The sequence below is a fragment of the Coptis chinensis genome, chromosome 4, assembly GCF_015680905.1.
Source record: "Coptis chinensis isolate HL-2020 chromosome 4, ASM1568090v1, whole genome shotgun sequence".
In the NCBI taxonomy this organism is placed as follows: Eukaryota; Viridiplantae; Streptophyta; class Magnoliopsida; order Ranunculales; family Ranunculaceae; genus Coptis; species Coptis chinensis.
In genome coordinates, this window is record NC_141459.1 from 84,966,472 (window position 1) to 84,980,556 (window position 14,085).

Sequence of the window (14,085 nt, forward strand, 5' to 3'; positions counted from 1 at the left end):
GTGACTAACAAATTCTTGATTTCAAAGGTCTTTCTCTTTTCTATTTTTCATCTCTATTCTCAAACTCATTCAAAGAATGGGTAGGCTGATTTTTATTTTTATTTTGTTTTGTAAAAGGGTAAAGGATTTGCGGTTTATGAAAAGCTAAAGAAAGGCTCAGAGGGGCGACTAGCGGAAAATAATTCATAGGTTTGAATTTTTGGCTATATCGATCCAAAGAGGGCCTAAATTCTCGCTTAGGATATGGTATAGTGATCAAGCAAGTGGACGTGTGATTTCTCTATCCGGAATTTACTTCTCCCTTGTGTCCTTTCTCAAATAGTTCACTCATATAAGGTTTTAGGCTATATTCTCACAGGATTTGTAGAATAAGTACTCTAGCCTAGATTTCAGAAACTTACTGTTAATACGAACATAGATACTCATGCAATATATTTATAGAAAGATGCAAAGATTATTATCTACATATTAACCTAAGTTTCTAAAACTATTCTAATGCAAAAGCTAACGTTAAACTTCTAGATTATTAAGAGCAGAGAGAAAGAAATAATACCAATATTCCTAAGTGTATAGCATAAATTTTTTATTTATATTTTTGAAATTTTGAAATTTTATAAGACAAATAATATGTAATATACAACCTAATATGTGCTTAAACATTTACATCGTGTTTTTATACCACCCCCAAACAATTTGGGAGAAAGGGGTTCATGAAACAATTCAATAGCACAATTAAATAATGTAACTAACTAATTTTTATGATTTTTAATATTTTATAAATAAAAGTGCTTAATTTACATCTTAAAAGTGCCTAATTTTTACAAATGTTTCTATCCCACCCCCAAACAATCGAACGTTTTGTCCTCAAAGTGTAAAGAGATAAGGAATGAATTTACCATAGAAATGTGGTAAAAATTGGTAGTACTTGTAACAGAAATATTATAAAGATAATATGATAACATGAAGCACAATAAAACTGTTACGTACTAACTAGCACAAATTCTATTGGAGTAAACATGACAGGCAAAAGGTGGCAAAAATATTTGAAATGAAATACCAAAATACGCCACCCCCAAACAAAATTTGAAAACTCTTTTTGAAGTTTGAAAAATTTTGTGGCATATACTCAATTAAGGTGGTATTTTACAAAAAATTATATGGGTCTTTTAAAGTCATATTCCCCTAGACTTAATGTGGGGTCATTTTAAGTCAGATTCCCCTAGACTGTGCACACTCCCAAACAAACAAGAAACTGGGGTGGCACAAAATAGATGATGCGTGGTCAACTATAAACTAGTAGTCGAAAGAGTTTGGGGTCTAGCCATAAAAACATGATACTAAATGCACCCTTAAACAGAATGAAGTTGTATAATTGGAAGCAATCATGTAGAAGAATAAAAGAAAACTTATGCAACCCATCAAATAACATATGCAAACTATCATGTTGTAGCTGTGTTAAAAAGTTTGAATGACCCAAAAGATGAATTAGCAATACTTTAGGTGAGAAAGGAATAAAGTCTGGATCCTGATGTCTTTCATGAGGCTCAATGCGGAAAAATAAGACAAACTAGATTTCTTACTACACTCAGTCAAAGCTTAGCTGTCAACTACAGGAATGGTGTACTCATAGGATTGTGTACTAGGCAAACACTCTTCACTGTGAGGGTTGAAAAAATTATAGAGGGTCTCTGAGGCAATAGGCTCAAGTGCGAATTCGAGGTTCCTCTGAAATGGTGGGTGAATGGATGGCTTAGTTGTGGTAGATTGTTGGATTTTAGGAGGTGGTAACTCAGGTGGTTGGTGGTTCATCAGTTGGTGGATACTCATACGCTCTTAAGAACTCTACATCTGTCTTAGCTGAATCCACAAGGTTGTGGTTCGTGGCTTTATCTTTAAGAAAGTCATCTATTCCTTCCATTGTTATTTCCTCAGCTGCCAAACTAAATTGAGATTCACATTACTCTAAAAATATAACTTCCTCTTTTTCTTGCACATTAACTTATTCATGCCTTAGATTAAAATTGTTAATCTCTATTTTCTCACCCTCTTCCTCTAAAACACTGTAAGTATCCTCAATGGCATCATTCGAATATGTCGAGAAATCATCTAGCCGAGTGCGGTTAGTAAACTCAAAGGCCTGGACATGCTCAACAGGAGGGTCCATATTAAGAGAATGTCAATAGTTATCAAATTCTTCCTCCGTCACATCTTTATAAATATCTTCTAATGTGTCATCCTTATATTCATTTTCAGATGGATCAATGGGAAGTTCCTCGGTGGCATCTCTCAATTTGGAGTGGTCATCCAACACATGTCCTAAAGAGTTGTCTTCAAAAATTTCCTCATCCAGGTGGGGTGTGGAGTCAACATAATGGTTAATGGGAGGGTCATGGGAAGGTAATGATTCATGAAATTTAGGGTAGGTCTTAACTAGGTCAAATGGTATGGTTATGGGAATAGGTTGTTCTAGTTGTGCGTCGATCTCTGGCAAGGTTGAAAGTTCTTTGTTAGGTAAGGAGATCATGGAAATCATCTGGGCTATGTTCTGAAGCATAGTTAGGTTCTGAAGCATAGTTTGGGAAATTTGGTCTGGGAAGGGTGGTGAACTAGATGGGTGGGTGATTTCTGGCATGGTGGAAGGGTCTGGCTGGTATGGTGTGTGATAGTCATATTTATTGGCGTTTGAGTGACATTGGTTGATATCATATTGTGATGGGTTAGGTTGAGGCTGAATAAATATGGGACATGAATGGGCAGTGTGGTCTGGATATGAACAAATTGTGCACAGAAAAGTGTTTGGTTCGTTGTACACACTCATTACGGAACTAGAATTATATGACACTGGTTGACTCCATGTACTGTTTGGATGACTAGAAAACTCTTGATTGTATGGGTCTCTATATAAATTTGAAAATTGAGGCTCATAATTATTATTATATCTTATAGTAGGCTCAAACTCTTGATAGGATGGGCAATGAGAAGCCCAATGCAATGGTCAGGACTACCACAGCATGAACATGGTGAAGGGTTTGCATAAGAATCACAAGATTGGTCGTCTACATATTGATATGCCATAATTGTTAGAATCTAGGACAATTAATATGCAAACGAAACTCTAACTATAAATTTCTAGATAGGCGTGTGGTATACTAGATAGGCGTGTGTGTTGACATTGACGATTGATTACGTTAGACATTTTTCTTCGACCTGACCTTAATCTCATGCAAGGTTAAGACCAATCTTAACTAAACACGACAACTGTCAAAACAATCCTAATATGCTAGTATAAATCCTCTAACAGGAGATGTGAGGAGTGGAAGAAAGAAGTACCTGAATGCCTCCTTGCTTCGCTTACGAATAGCGTCTTGTATATTCGAGCTCAGTGTATTTAACAAGTTAGAAACACTGAATAACTTGAAGAAATGGAAATTTGAACTAACCTGTGGAATTCGGGCGATTCGTAAGAGGGAGGGGCGCTCAAGTATCCTAGATCTAGATAGACATCTAGGCGAGGTGCTTCGTGTCGACTTCGAGGTTCAGGCACTTTGGGCGCGGGTTGCGCTCTGGATAAGCCTTGGGAGGGCGCAGGGTGCGCTCATGCCTTAGCTGATGTCTAGGCACTTCAGCGCGTGGTGCGCCTTGATTTTGTTTAGGATGGGCGCGGGGTACGCTCATGCCTTGACTGATGTCTAGGCACTTCAGCGCAGGGTGCGCTCCAATTTTGGCCTACAAGGGCGTAGGGTGCGCTCAGTGTATTCCTGCGAAAAAAAATCAGTTCCGAAGCAAACAACCACAGTTATAATCAAACAAGGGTGGGTGGGTTTAATGGGACTTTGGGAAGACTAACAATACTAATGAAAATAATTCTAAAGGGAACTAAGATGGCAGCGGCGCCATTTGATAAATGAGAAAACGATAGTTTTACCTATGAATAAGTAATGAGTCTCAAACGTAAGTAAAACTAAAACTATTTTACGCTTAATATTATCAAAGTTTTCTACTTTCAATGCTATTGAAATAAGTTTGAGTAGAAGATTCGTTCCACTCCTAGTTCTTTAGAATTCTAAGTTAACGATGATTATCAGTCTATCAAAGTCAATGAGAGTAATGATGGAAATTATACTACGATGGTAAATCAACTACTTAAGATGCGATAATTAAAATACGGAAATACTAAATTGATACAATGATAAGGAATTAGGGGGATTTAATTCCACCTTAATTCGACTTAATCAACTAACAAAGAAATGTTGTAATCCGAATTGCAATGCTTTCATATAGCAATTGGGTCTTCCTAATCCCTAATTGTTCATGGTAATCTTTACCAACTAACAACTAGCATGTGAAACAATCAAACTCATTCTCATGGTGAACTAATTATTTTCTAGAATGGAATAGAATATTATGAACTATTCTACGCTAACAACAATCAAGTTTTATCAAGGCTTCTTCAAACCCCTCCAATAGAGGTTTTAGCCTTGAATCATTATACTATCTTTTCTAAAACGAGAACAACTAGCACAACTCATTATTGAATAAATTATTAAACTTCATAAATCTAATTTAACAATAGTCTAAGATTCAAAATGAATTAAAATAATATTTAAAACTAATTTAGAACTAAGATGATAATTAACTAATTATCAAATTAAGACAAACTAATTATGAATTAAAGATTGATTTCAAAATTAAATATTGAAATATAAACTAAGTGTTTTATTCTAAAATTCAAAACTTGTTCTAACAACTAATAAAATTGACAACTAACTAGATTAATCTATAAAAACTAATTTAATGAATTAAAACTAATTCTATATTACAAAAAAAAAACTAAATTTTTTAAACTAGAACTAGGTTTAGATCTAGATCCCTTAAGAGCTAAGCTTTGTTCTCTTGATATAGAAGAGCTAGATCCACAAATTCGTGCATGGGCTGAGGAGCCATGTTTTGGGCTGAAAAATCGAGCCCAAAACCCAATTTGTTGAATCCAAGACATCCTATTCTAGTCGTGTTACTGTAGCTCAAGTTTTCACCAACCTATACTACTCTGATCGAGTCAAGGTCTGAACCATAGGAAAGAGCTTTCTGAGCTGGTCATTTTGATATAAAATGGGCCAAAATCCGATGTCTGAGCCCAAAGATATGGTCTTTTGAAGTTCTGTTGACTTTTCTTCAACTTTCTAATCCGGTTTGACTTTCACTTAACAGCTTTGACTTGGGCTTTTTAAGGGCTTTTTTTCTCCATGAAACTTGGATTTCTTCATAGAACTTTCATAGCAATCACTTTAGCTCCTTTTAGCGCCTAATTAGTAACGAATTTATATTTATTCAACTCCGAAGCCTGAAATACTCAAAAGCACGTAATTAGTGATAAACCTATATTATTAATCACATAATTGGTCTAACAGCAATATTGTTAAGGGGTTAAAACTACAGTTTTGGGCTCTTATCACTTTGACACGTTCATGATGAAGCAGAAATATACCCGAAGTAAGTATGATTGTTGTATTTACTTTCGTAGACTTCGTGGTGATGACTTTGTTTATCTCTTGCTTTATGTGGGTGACATGCTTATTGCTTCCAAAAGCATGGTGGAGATAGAAAAGTTGAAATCTCAACTTAACTCTGAGTTTAAGATAAAAGACTTGGGTGGAGCTAAGAAGATATTGGGCATGGAGATTGAAAGAGATAGGAATAAGCGAAGACTAGTTGTATCTCAGAAGAAATACCTTCAGAAAGTGATTTCTAGATTCGGTATGGAGAATACAAAGTTAGTCTCTACTCCTTTGGCTGGGCATTTTAGGCTTTCAGCTAGGTTCTCTCCTAGTTCGGTAGAGGAGCAAGAGCATATAGCTCAAGTTCTTTATGCTAGTGCAGTGGGCAATTGATGTATGCTATGGTGTGCACACGCCCGGGCATTTCACAAACAGTCAGTGCTATGAGTCGGTATATGGCCAATCTTGGGAAGCAACATTGGGAGGCAGTGAAATGGCTATTGAGGTACTTCAAGGGTACCTTGGATGTGGGATTAGTTTATGGTGGAGATACCTATCATAGCAGTGGTTATGTGGACTCAGATTATGCAGGTGATCTAGATAGACGAAAATCGACTTCTTGTTATGTGTTTATGATGCATGGTGCACCGATTAGTTGGAGGTTTATGCTACAGGCTACAGTGGCTCTATCTACTACAGAGGCAGAGTATATGGCAGTGGCAGAGGTAGTGAAAGAGATATTATGGCTTTGAAGTCTTCTAGATGATATGGGTATTGAGCAGGATAGTGTTGCTTTGTATTGTGATAGTCAGAATGTTATTCATTTGGCGAAGAACCAGGTTCATCATGCTCGGACGAAGCATATTGATGTCTGCTATCACTTTGTACGAGATGTCATTGAGGATGCTGATGTAACACTTGAGAAAGTGGGCACCAAAGACAACCTTGCTGATATGTTGACTAAGGTTGTCACCGGAGTTAAGTTCCAACATTGTTTGGACCTACTCAAAATCCTACATATTTGATGAGAGCCCTTTGTGGCATGGCCCTTTGGGGAGATTGACGGCGAGTTCGAGATGTGGTTTTGAATACTAGTGATTCTTGGTGGATAATGGATAGTGTTCAGCTCGATTTTATGTGTTAAAACCTCATTGAGGTGGAGAATGTTGTTTTGGGCCTGAAAAAGCCCAAGGCCCAAGCACGACCTAACCTAATTTTTGTCATTTTTTTTTGAGAAGAATGAATCTTCAACCTTTCTTAGTGAGAGAAATCTTTTTCTAAGTGAGAGAGATTGTGAGAGAACTAAATCAAGAAGAAAAGAGAGTGAACATTCTTTGTGAGTGTGAGTGATACATTCTAAGTGAGTGTTGAGTGCTTCTCTTTGTAATCTTGTATCTAGTACATCTAATCTATCAAAGGCTCGCCGTGTGGACGTAGGCAAACTGCCAAACCACGTAAAACTTGGTCTTGTGTGAGTATGCTTTTATCTTCTTTATTTAGTTTATATACTTGTGTTGATATTATGTTAATTGGGGGTTGCTTGGGAGTTGCTGAATAGTCTTGTTGGTAGTTTGTTGTTAATCGCTTCCTCGTTATACGCAACTATGATGATGGTTCATGACAAAAATAATTTGGAGAAGCTAAGGTTATTTGGTCTGTCCTCTAAGGACAATGTAATCGAAATTTTTATACCATAAATGGAGCATAAGATGTGGTTTGCAACGACTAGTGGGAGGTTAGTAGTAGTGGATCAGCTTTTGTGCAAGAGTTTTATGCTAAACCCGCTCACAAGAAACCAAATATTACTTCCATCTCTTCCTGTACATTTAGCTGAGAATCATGATTTGCAAAACAAAAAGAGTGTCGTGGTTTCCTTCTGTTCCGACTAAAATTCGGACTATGTAGTTACACTAATTTTTACTGACTCGAGAAGTTTCTTGTTATACAAAGCGGGAGATAAGAAGTGGACTGTACGTGACACTACGAATCAACATATACCATAAGGACAAGTTTTTTGTTGTTCGTGATCATTTGACGGATGTTCAAGTAATTAATGAAAGCAATCCAAAACAATTTCAACAAAATATTCAATGGGATACAGAAGATGTAGCATTAAAATATGGGGATGATGGATTGTGCGATAGAGTGTATCTGGTAAAGTCACAGGACAATCGACTTTTAAAGATCAGTTTTTTAGATTTCCACCCCCAGCAACTTTGCTAATTAGACTTCCACCCCCAGTTTTTCCATTATTAGACTTCCACCCCCAATTTGACAGCATGACCAAGTCAGCCCTCTTTGACTGGATGTCATCTGGCTGAGGCATGTGCAATGTCCATTCTACCCTTAACCATATAAAATTACAAAATACCCTTTGACCTTTGCAAGACCAAAACCAATCCAAATGCCACGTGTCCTCATCACATCCATTTAATCCAATGAACAAAAAAATTTCTCCTAAATGACGTCTACTACCCCTGCCCACCTAAAATTACCAAACTAACCTCACTCAAGTTTCACTCAATTGCCACGTGTCAGCATCCTAACTAAAATCATCAACGGTAGAGATGCTTTCATGCAAAAATAGCCGTTTGGGTTGGACATTAGGCTCTAACCTTTATAAGTTCGCAAGAATTTTGGGCTCTAAGCAAAAGAACAGAGATTATCGAAAAAAAAAAACAAAAGCAAAAAGAACAGTGAAAATGGGAGGTGGTGGTAAACTTGTCTCGTCAAAAGTAACGTTGGAGAAGGTAGGTACTTCCAGTTTCAATTTGAGAGATGTGATTAGTTGTTTGTGATGGGTTAGTTTTAATTTTAGTTTTTAAAAGTAACTATTAATTTTGGTTAATTTTAGGATCTTGGTTGTTTCTCATGTGGAATGCTTGATCATTGGATTGATAGATGTCCCTGGAATGGCTCTCATTGCAAAAGATGCTCTGCTGGTTGTGTTGTGAGAACTTCACAACAACCTCATTCATTTGGTCAAAAAAAAATTGAGGTGCCCAAACTGCAGGAGCTTTCAATGGATGAAGGATGCTTTGAAGGAGTCAATCAAGCAGTAGCTTTGTAAGTTGTTATGGGGGAGTTCTTCTGTAGGGAGTTGTAAGGAGAAGTCAAAAGTTTCAATTCAAATAGAAGTGGATAATTTATATGATGGGTTTGAGGCAAATGTGACTGAAAAGGAAACGGAAAAGCAAGGGTGTGCTTTAAGTTTACAGTTAAGTGTGTATTTGGTTTAGGATTTGGTTGGCAACTTTGTTTTATCAGTACTGATGTTGTTCTGGACTTTTGGATGTTGTAATTTGTAATCCTGTTCTATCAATAAAAGTTTTAGTTTAATTTAATTTTTTTCTTTAATTTGACAATGCTTGGTTCTGCTCGAATTTGTTTGAATTAACAGACATTTGAATTGTTGAATCTGTTAACTTGGGCAACCACAAATGAACACTCTGACAAATGAAACTAACATAGCACTGCAACACTTGCACTTGGACTTGCAACATTGCTCAAAAGATTGATCAATTTGTTTGCTATCTAACTGAAGTTTACACAATAACCCTGCTTTCGCCATTGTTGGAGTTGTTTGTTTTCTTTGCATTTTTTATAAGTTTTTTTTTGTTTGAGAAGGGATGAGAGGCGGTACTGGATGAGAGATGTGATTGGTGATGTGAGGTGTGCTTGGGGGGAGTGGTTCTGCTTTTATAGAAAACATATGAACAATGTTTTGATGATTCTCGAGGCATTAACTAGCCAGCCTAGTAAACACACAATATCAGTCTGATTCCATTCCATAAATGCAATTTACAAATTTGAAAAGGCACTGGGAAAGGCAAGATATGCCATTAACAGAAGTGATAATCCATTACAACAATTTGTTTCCAAAATAACCAAAAAGCAAATATACTAACTTACAAAAGTACATTACAGCAATTTGTTACAAGATCACTATTCCAAAAGTAATACATATAATTCCAAATTGTGGTCATGGATTAGCTACCTTGACCACCTTGAACCCTGGTCTAGGTTGTACGGGCTTGAGAGAAGGCTTCTCCACTGGCTTCACAGGTGGCTTCTGACAGTTGCTTGTGCCTTGGAAGTGCCTTGTGCCTTCACAACTTGTGTAGCAGCATGTAGCACACTTGCAGTATTCTTTTTCCCCTCTCCTTGCTTTCTGATTAAATCACCCATAGTATGTCTGTGCTCTGGTACTTTGAAAAAATTAGGTCCACTGTTTTGGCTCTTCCTTGGGTGTTCATGTCTTGGTGGTGCCACTCTTACTGGTGAATTGCTTGTTAGTTCTGCTATGGGCTCACTTGGAGTATCATTTGCAGGAGCATCATTTGCAGTATCATTTGCAGTATCACTTGCAGGACCATCACTTCCACTTCTTAATGCCTTGTATTTTGCCTTTTTTAATACCACTTTTAGTCTTCCTAACAATTTTTCTAGCAAATTTTACAACAAAACAAAACAAAATCCAATTTAAAACAAGTAAAATCACATGTAATCAAGTAACTAGCTAGTACAATGAAAACTTATTTTGCCCTGTCCATGACAGTTCTAGACCTTGTCCAAGGTTTAGGTTTTAATCTTGGTGCTGCTTTTGGCTGACTGCTTCCATTGCTTGCTATTTTTGATGCAGCAAGACCATTACATGACCTTGCATTATGCCCTTCTCCTTTACATTTGTTGCAAGTCATTTTCCTCTTTTTTTTGCACATGCCCATTTTCATTTTCATCCTCAGCTCTCATTTTCTCCTTTCTAGGCCTTCCAATACCCCTCACCAAAGGAGGTGGTTTCACATGTTTCGTTGGATCCTAAGAAAATAGAACACTTTACAAATTTGTTTGAAGAACATAAATTTGTTTAAAGAACATTAAACAAGGGAAATATATAAATACTTACAGGTTTAGGTCAATCTTTCACATCTTTCATGGGTTTGACATTACTTATGTAAGCTAGCTTGTACTCTAACACCCAAAAGTAAGAGCTGCAATACTCAACCCACTCAACTCTCCTTGGTAAGAGCACTTTCACAGCATGAACACACACAATCCCAGTTATCTGTCATGCCCTACATTCACAAGTGTGGTCCACAATATTGACAGCCCACCTATCACCATGGTAATTTTTCACCATAAAAAGATGTTCCAAACAACCTTCAAATGTGTAGTTTGGACATATTTCAATCATCTTGGCTATATGCTTATTCACTCTAGGGACCAATCCATTTTGATCCCATTCTTTACAAGCTTGTTTCCTCTTATACCTCAAACTCATCAACAAAATATGATATTTGTCAAGTAAACTGGTAATTGGAAGGTCTCTTCGCTCTAAGATCCAACTATTGAAAGACTCTGAGAAATTACTGCATACATGTTCAGCTTTAAGTTCCTCAGCAAAGTGAGACCTAGCCCATGCTTCATATTCCTCTTTTTGTAGCCACTTCCATGCATAAATGTTTTCTTTCTTAATCACTTCCATCCACCTCTCAAAGTCTTCTTTTTTATATGCCTTTGATGCAGCCCAGGCAAGTTGTTCCATTTAGTCACCCTTGAAAAGCTTTTTGAAGTTCTTATACATGTGTCTGAAACAGAACTTATGTTGTGCTCTAGGGAATATGCACTTCACAGCTTGAATCAAACCCTTTTTCCTGTCAGAAATAAAGGTAACAAGCCAAGGGTGTAATTCTAGTTTCTCAGCCATGATACTCAGAAAGTGACTCCATGACTGTTTACACTCAGATCTACAAATGTATATAGCCAACGAAAATAGACCATTATTTCCATCTAAAGCAACCATGCTAAACACTTGCCCTCCATATTTCCCTTTCAGGAAACAACCATCCAACCCCACTAATGGCCTACAACCAACTGAAAAACCTTGAATACAAGCATCAAATGAAATACATACTCCTTCAAACTGAAGTGTGTCAGCATCTCTTGAGTACTTTGTAAGAGTAGATAAACCATTACTCTCATGAATCTACAAGCAAACAACAAACATGCAATCAAGTACAAAAATGGAATAGTTGAAATCACAAAGTGTAAATATTGCATTTATAAAGTGTATACCATGTTACATAACACTGGGACCATATTGTAGCTTTCCCTATAATCACCATAAATCTGTTGCAGAGACTTGAATCTTGCATTCCAAGTTGTCCAATAACTTATATTGACATGAAAAACTCTCATGACTTCTTCTTTTATGAAAACAGGAGTCATGGTTTTGAAATGGACCTTGGACAAAATAATAGAAAAGTTACTACATTAGTACAATGTAAAACAATCAAATAACAGATAATTTAGCTCCACACAATAATAATTAACTAACTTTCATTTGATCTTGAATTTTTCTGACTACCCAATTTGCATTGGCCATTCTGTTCAACATATCACAATCAGCCTAACAAGTATGTACTGGCTTCAATGTATTAAGCCTCATTGTGAATCCATCATCATCTCTCTTGAAATAAGCTACCCATGGACATTGTACCTTTTTTCTGTCTTCCCTTAAACATACCACTCTAATTCTCAACTGATCATTCTTGATTAAGTCACCAGCAAACCTATTTGCTTTACATAAATCTTTTATATCATCTCTCAAAATATCAATGTTAGGTTACTCCATTCCTACCTCCCAAACTGATGGTTTGTTAACAGACTGCTCACTTCCGTCACCTACATCAATAATATTATCAGTTAGGCCAATGAAATCCACTTTGTTTGCAATGACATGATCCTCCTCATCCTCAGAAGAATGTGTACTCCTATACCCCTCATCATCCTCAATCTCATCTATGGGTCTCGGTGGTGGTGGTGGTGGAGGTGAAAAAGGTGTTTGTGCTAGTGAAATGGGTGTTGTGGTATCTTTAATATAGGATGGACCTGAAATGTGAGGAGTAGATGCATTGCTTGTAGGTGGTGGTGGTGGTGGTGATATATTAACTTGTCGAGCTAAATTGGTAGGTACTGATGGAGGTGAAATATCAGCTTGTGGACCTAAACTGAGAGGTGCTATTGGTAGTAAATCATCATTCCTGTCATCTTCTTCCTCATAATTATCTAATGTACCCAGACACTTCTTCGAATAAAAATCATCAGTATACTTATTGTTCGTGGTACTTCTTCTCCTTGTACTCTTTTTCTTTACATTCTTGTTAGGCTTCCTACACTTTGGAGTTGTAACTCGTGGAGTTGGCACAACCATAGTTTCCACCAACTTTGTAAGTCTACCTTCAAGTTCAACAAATACATGACTCCACCCCCCTTATATCTTCCTCCATGTTAGTCCACATTCGCATCAAATCATTGTCATTCTTAACATACACTTTCTCACCATTAAAAATGTACAATATTTCAAACCCTACACTAATATCAAACAAATAGTTCTCCTTCAGATCATCTATTAAATTCATAAAATTTATCCTATCCCCGTCCACATTCCTCATCTTCTCCATAACACCACCTCGATAATTATCACGGGCATACAATGAACCATTAGGTGCTTCTTGAAATGCTCCATGATAGTGAAGGATCAAGTTTCTTTTAACCAAACAATCCCTTTCCATCTGTATTTGATACATATGAATCAAAATTATAAATATTAGTTTTTTGACCCTCTGCAAATCTTAAATTTCGTATTATCCCCCCAAGATGCAATATTTATACAGTTATAAAACATTTCACCATTATACACGTTATTTTCAACTATACGAACAATAACTCATGTTACAATGACAAAAACTTAAATGTAATGCACTCAAACATCGGTTTTTCAAAATAACATTATCATGAAAGTTAAACATTCTCATAAAAGTTTTACATTTCTCAGTTAACATACTTTAAACCACCTAAAAACATGTTACAACTGATTAAAGGTGCGAAATTTAAGCAACTTACCTTGAGCTAAAGTTTCGATCACGTGTGAGTAAACCAGCTACCACATCTTCAATATCTTCTTTGAGCTAAACTTGCTTGTAGGTAACTTATCTTCTTTGAGTTCTTTGAGTTCTTGTTCTTTGAGCTAAACTTGTTTGTTCAGATGGAGTGAGGTTTGATTTACGGTGAAGAAGATAGCTAGATTCTGCTTTGCTTTGTTTACTTGTGTAAGCTAGCTAAAACAATGTGCTCTTGCAGTGCTGATGAGACGTGTTCTGCATGAAAGCATCTCCACCGTTGATGATTTTAGTTAGGATGCTGACACGTGGCAATTGAGTGAAACTTGAGTGAGGTTAGTTTGGTAATTTTAGATGGGCAGGGGTAGTAAACGTCATTTAGGAGAAAAATTTATATTCGTTGGATTAAATGGATGTGATGAAGACACGTGGCATTTGGATTGGTTTTGGTCTTGCAAAGGTCAAAGGGTATTTTTGTAATTTTATATGGTTAAGGGTAAAATGGACATTGCACATGCCCCAGCCGGATGACATCTAGTCAAAGAGGGCTGACTTGGTCATGCTGTCAAATTGGGGTGGAAGTCTAATTAGCATAGTTGCTGGGGGTGGAAGTCTAAAAAACTGTTTAAAGATTGTCGTGTTTGTGGAAGGCCAGGAATATAGAAGTTACCGCTCCGTGGGGTTCCAGG